The sequence below is a fragment of the Mercurialis annua genome, linkage group LG6 (assembly GCF_937616625.2).
Source record: "Mercurialis annua linkage group LG6, ddMerAnnu1.2, whole genome shotgun sequence".
In the NCBI taxonomy this organism is placed as follows: domain Eukaryota; kingdom Viridiplantae; phylum Streptophyta; class Magnoliopsida; order Malpighiales; family Euphorbiaceae; genus Mercurialis; species Mercurialis annua.
In genome coordinates this window covers 47,596,915-47,602,779 of record NC_065575.1, presented here as the reverse complement: position 1 = coordinate 47,602,779, position 5,865 = coordinate 47,596,915, and the positions used below count along the sequence as shown (strand labels likewise).

The 5,865-nt window shown below is 34.8% G+C and overlaps 1 long non-coding RNA gene across 1 annotated transcript; it reads left to right on the top strand.

Annotated features, from left to right (window-relative positions):
- The first annotated feature begins 1,096 nt into the window (after positions 1-1,096).
- Positions 1,097-4,597, top strand: LOC126686203 (uncharacterized). The gene is made up of 3 exons (XR_007643834.2): positions 1,097-1,691; positions 3,533-3,627; positions 4,201-4,597. It is a non-coding gene; the product is annotated as an uncharacterized LOC126686203 (long non-coding RNA).
- The last annotated feature ends 1,268 nt before the right edge of the window (positions 4,598-5,865 follow it).

The following is a 5,865-nucleotide window of genomic DNA, read 5'->3' as shown; positions in this document are numbered from 1 at the left end:
CACAAAATTCCTAGTTAAACTCAACATTTCAAAAATCCCTTTTCCATCCTATTTCGGGCTATCAAAACCCTTACATAAAATAGTATGATTACCAAACTAATTGAACATTATTATTGTCTGAAACGCAGTCTAAAACTTTTTTTAGGTTCGAACTTCATCTGGTACGCGTAGGGGGTCAAAAAAACGCACCCAAACTCCCTACCCTGAACTGTTTTTGGGACTGCAGAACAGCCCCAAAAACGGCTTTGCGAGCAGGGTTTTAATTTTCTGTCTACAAATGAAATGAGGATATGATAACATTTTCCGTATGTTAAATAACATTTTGCGAATGTTATTTAATTAGCCATCCAAATTAGCTCAAATAAATAAATTATCGGGATAAAATGATAATTAATTTATTAAATTACTTTTGATGTGATTATAATTAATCTCAACTCAAAACGTTGTCCGAATAATCGATAAATTATCGAGCTCGCAAAATTCCTAGTTAAACTCAACTTTTTAAAAATCCATTTTCCAACGTATCTCGGGCTATCAAAACGCTTACATAAAACAGTCTGATTACCAAACTAATTGAACATTCTTATTGTCTGCAACACCATCTAAAACTTCCGTTTAGGTTCAAACTTCATCTGGTACACGTATGGGGTCAAAAAAACCGCACCCAAACTCCCCTCCCTGAGCCTTTTTGGGGACTGCAGAACAGACGCAAAAACGGCCAAGCGAGCAGGGTTTTAATTTTCTGTCTTTAAATGAAATGAGGATATGATAACATTTTTCATACGTTAAATAACTGATAAATTGAACATTCTTGTCAAGCTTAAAAATTATGTACATTGTCTGAATAACCGATAAATTATCAAGCTAAAAAATTCCTAGTTAAACTCAACTTTTCAAAAATCTCTTTTCCAGCCTACTTTGGAATATCAAAACGCTTACTTAAAACAGTCCGATTACCAAACTAATTGAACATTCTTATTGTCTGAAACACCGTAAAAAATACCCATTTAGGTTCGAACTTCATCCGGTACGCGTAGGGGGTCAAAAAAACGCACCCAAACTCCCCTCCCTGAGCTGTTTTGGGGACTACAAAACTGTAATGCCCCGTACTTTTGGAAATATTAATAACAGTGTCACGAAGCATAAATATAAGGATTTAGTATTAAGAACGTCAGAATTAAGTTCAAGAAATAAGAATTAGACCAAAGTGGTCTAATAAAATTTATCGCAATATAATAATTTAATTATTATGCGATAAATTGGAATTTAACGGAACTTAATTATCGAAATAAGAAAAATATATAATTCATTGGATTCGAGTAAATAAATAATGCGGAGTCCATTATTTATCGATAAATAAATTATCGTCGCGCTTTCGTAAATTTACGAAACCGTTTTATAGATTAGACGCGACGTTAATTAAGAATTTGAGTTAAGGTGTAATTTAACCATTTTGAATTAAATGGTACTTTAACCTTATATGACATACAAAACTTAATAAGAAAGTTTAAGTCTTTAAGATAAGAATAAGGAATAGAAAAGAATAGAAGTTACAGAAGCAAAAGCTTCATCGTCGCCATCTTAGTTTTCTCTCCCGCGCGCGAAGGACGACGGCGTCCATAACTCCACGATCCGACCTCCGTTTTCGATGATTCAAATTGCTATGGATAGCTAACTCAATAAGGAATAAGGTAACCTCAGAATTTATGTCTTTTATTAAGGTTTTGATGGTGTTTTATTGAGTTAAAAATCAGAATACTTGCTGCCCTGTTTTTGTTTAACTCTAGGATGAGTTTTAACCTATGATTTTGAGTAGTTTTTGATTGATTCTTTGAGCATAAGCTTTGGTTATGGAAGGGGAGTGAGCTAGCATGTCGGGGTAGGTTTAAAGGGGCTGAAACAGCAGCGTTTGGCTGCTAAAAGAGCAGCGTGTTGCTGCTGCCAATTTGCAGCAACACTGCAGCAAAACTGCTGCAACCCGCAGCAGTTTTGGCTGCCTATGGGGACTGTTTGGGCAGTCCCCGACATGTCCAGGACGTCGACTTTCGAGTATACATCGAGTCTAAAGAATGACGTATTGAATTGAGTTAAAATCATGGTTTAAAGTGGTTTAAAACTAAGTTTATAAAGTGCAGAAAATTAAAGTTAAAAACAGTTTGTGACACCAAGTTTAGGCCACGATACGAAGGTCGTTGAGCGATGATTTTTGAGAAGGCTTGAGTAGTATATCGTAAGGGATATACGGAGAGTGAAACGTGATAGTCGGATTAGAATTTGAATGATTGAATAGGGCTGTGACGATTGAAATAGATGGGGTGTTCAAAATTATGAAATCTGGAAATTAGTGAATCAAGCCACGAAGGCTACTTCGCCTATAAAAACGGACCTCGAACCTTAGTAATCTTAACCCGAAAGTGAATGGGATATATAATTGGCATTACATAGATGAGTTTTATGAAAAATAATAGTACCGTTGTTAAGATAAATTAAAAGTTATCGAGGTTCGAAGTTGAGTGAAAAATCTGAAAATGATTTTCAGATTTATGCCTAATGAGAGGCTGCCTTTGAGGCAAGATTTGAGGATGATAAACATGTCAGATTAAGTTTGAGTCTTAATGAAAAACGTAGGCGATGTTACAGAGAATATGAATGTCAATTTTGTTTTGGGTTTCGACGATGATACGTGCTCTGTTTCTGACCCTGAAACAGCAGCAAAAGTGAGGCTGTTATGAAGCTAAAAATAATAATTAAAGACCCAACTTTAGAAAATTATTCTGAACAAACCGTAAGTCGAAACTAGTCGAAGTCTTCACGGAAGTTGTAGATATGATTGTGAAGTATAAGAATGTCAAATTTGTTTTGGAGCGGAACTGTTTTCCGGGTGATGTTTCGAGGCCCAAACAGCAGCCCTTAGAGGACTGTTTTAGCTGTTTTGAAAATCAGCTTTAGGAAACCAACTTCCGAATTAGTTTCCGACACTTTCGAGATCTATTTTCAAACTAAGGTCTAAACAAATATTGTAGGCAACGTTCCAAACTGTAAGAATGTCATTTTTATTTAAAATTTGGATGACTCTAAGTAATAATTTTAATAGCTCAAAGTTGGTCGAAAAACATGAAATAAATAAGACATTTTAAGAAGCTAACTTTGAGCAATATTTTGGAGACCTTAGAAATGTCGAATGAAGTTCGAGTCTGAAGGAAAGTCGTAAATGATATTATGGACTATAGGAATGAAAAATGTATTTGGTAAACGGGTGATTTTAGATGAGCGTTTTTGATAGCCGAAGTGGGCTAGAAAAGCAATTTTGAACAAGTTAAAGTTATTTAAATAGTATTTCTTTGATTAATCAAATATGATTTTTGATTAATACCAAAGATAATGAAAAAGTCGTTTTGAGGTTCTATCGAAATTAATTCGATACGAGTACGATGAGTTACGTTTAGTTATTAAACGTAATATTTTGGTCGTTATAAATAATTATAAAATAAGGATTTTTATTATACTTTCTAACGATAGAATTCTACGTTAGATACGACGAATTATCAAGCTACGGACTTGACGAACCAAGATATCTTAACGGGGATCGATGATATATTTTATTATTTTGGATTATTAGCGATCCAGGTGAGTTGCACTTTACTTTCGTGTATTATATATTAAAGTTATTTTATATAGATATATACTGTTTATACGCATCGTATTACATATAATTGATTGAAATGTTATATGTTTACTTAATTTCTATATACGAGAACTAGTATGTGATCCGAAGAAACTAGCTACCTATTGGGTGTCAATAGGCTGTGTTATCACCAGTATTGAGTCAGTCTAGTGTGTTTGCATTTGAAAAATGATGTGACACAGCTGGGAGCTGATGATGATTATGAAATTTACGATTGGGTATATGATTTTGATACGAGTGAGCACTCGGCTACGGTGTAGTCTGGAGTCCCCGTATCTAGTGGCTGGGCCACCAGCGAGTTGGACTCGCAATTGATATTTACGATTGGGTTGAATGATATATGATTATTCGAGAGATGTGTCGCATGCTAGGATATTAGTTTCGTACGGATCAAATACCTGTTTATATGTTTTATATTATTGTCTTCTTAAGATGCGATGTTATATTTTTATATTAATACCGTTAGTAACTTGCAAGCTCACTCAGTATTTCCCAAAATACTGACTCCCTCACAGTGTTTTATTTCAGGTAATCGGAGTCGGATCAGACAGACCATCTCCTTTGTGTCGGCAGCCTTTTGGCTTACACAAAGTACAAGTTTTATAGAGCTGCAGTAGTCAGTAGGTGTCAGTATAAGGTTTATGATTCAATTTCAAACGGCATTTGAAAAGTAAACTCTGATATAATTTTATAAATGAATTGTTTAGAAAGATGGCGTTTAGCCGTTTGAATTTGATACCAATTACCGTGAATGGAATTGGTGATGTTTGTGATCAGAAACAGGGCGGTGCTGGATATGAGATATCGCTCGGTAAGACCCTGGTTTATAGGAATTGTTTCGCGAATGTTTTCAGAAAAGGAATACGATATTTTTATAATTGAATTATATTATTTAAAGAAGATTTCTGATAATGTATTATATATAATAAAACGATTTAATCGCGGAAAATTTATATTGATTTTAGGCTTGCTACGGGTTCCGGAGCTACCACTCCCGTTCCCTAGCGCCGGTCGCGGCTTAATAACTTGGGTCGTGACAAAAACAGCCCCAAAAACGGCCAAGCAAGTAGGATTTTAATTTTCTGTCTTCAAATGAAATAACGATATGATAACATTTTTAATACGTTAAATAACTTTTTGCAAATGTTATTTAATTAGCCATCCAAACTTGCTCAAATAAATTAAATATCGGGGTAAAATGATAATTAATTTATTAAATCACTTTTTTGTGATTATAATTATCAAGCTAAATAATTCCTAGTTAAACTCAATTTTTCAAAAATCTCTTTTCTAGCCTACTTCGGGCTATCAAAACGCTTACGTAAAGCAGTCTGATTACCAAACTAATTAAACATTCTTATTGTTTGAAACACCGTCTAAAATACACGTTTAGGTTCGAACTTCATCTGGTACACGCAGGGGGTCAAAAAACGCATCCAAACCCTAACTCCAACCCCTAAACCACCCCTCAACCATCGTACTCGGGCAACCTTTCCATCACCTAACCATCATTCAGCAGCTCAATCACCAGTCTTTTACTTTGAGAATTACACAGACAATTGGAATTATATTAACCTTCAACAGGCTTTTTTGAAGTTTGGTGTTGCTGGTAGGGTTACATTAGCAAGGAAACGGAACGTTAGGAACAAACGATTTGGGTTTTTTTGACCTAATTCGGAGGAAGATATCAGCACCGTTAAAGCTAGATTGAATTTGTTATGTATTGGGTATTATCGTATCAAGGTGTTTGACACTAGATATCCAGCTAGGGTTTTAGAGAATAATGGTTTGAAGGAAAAATATCTAGCTCGATCAGCTCAGCAGAATAGGCAGAAACAACAACATATTTTCAAACCTTCAATCTGAGATAGTAGGTCATTTGTTCAGGTGCTGAAAGCTGACCCTATAGTCTACACTCCAATTTTGAATATGTTATCAGACTTCTCATAATCTCTTATCATCACGGTTAAACATATCAGTTGTTTATTACAAGTCTCCTCTTACTTGCAAGCTAAGAATGTTGATTATGTTTCGATGTCTTTTTTGGGTGGGTCTGATAATATTATTCTTAGGTTTCGTTTTAAGGATGAAAGAGTAGTTTTTGAATCCATCATGTTTCCCTCATTGTTGGACTTCTTTACTTCTTTTAAGCCTTGTGACAGATTATATGTGACCAGTAG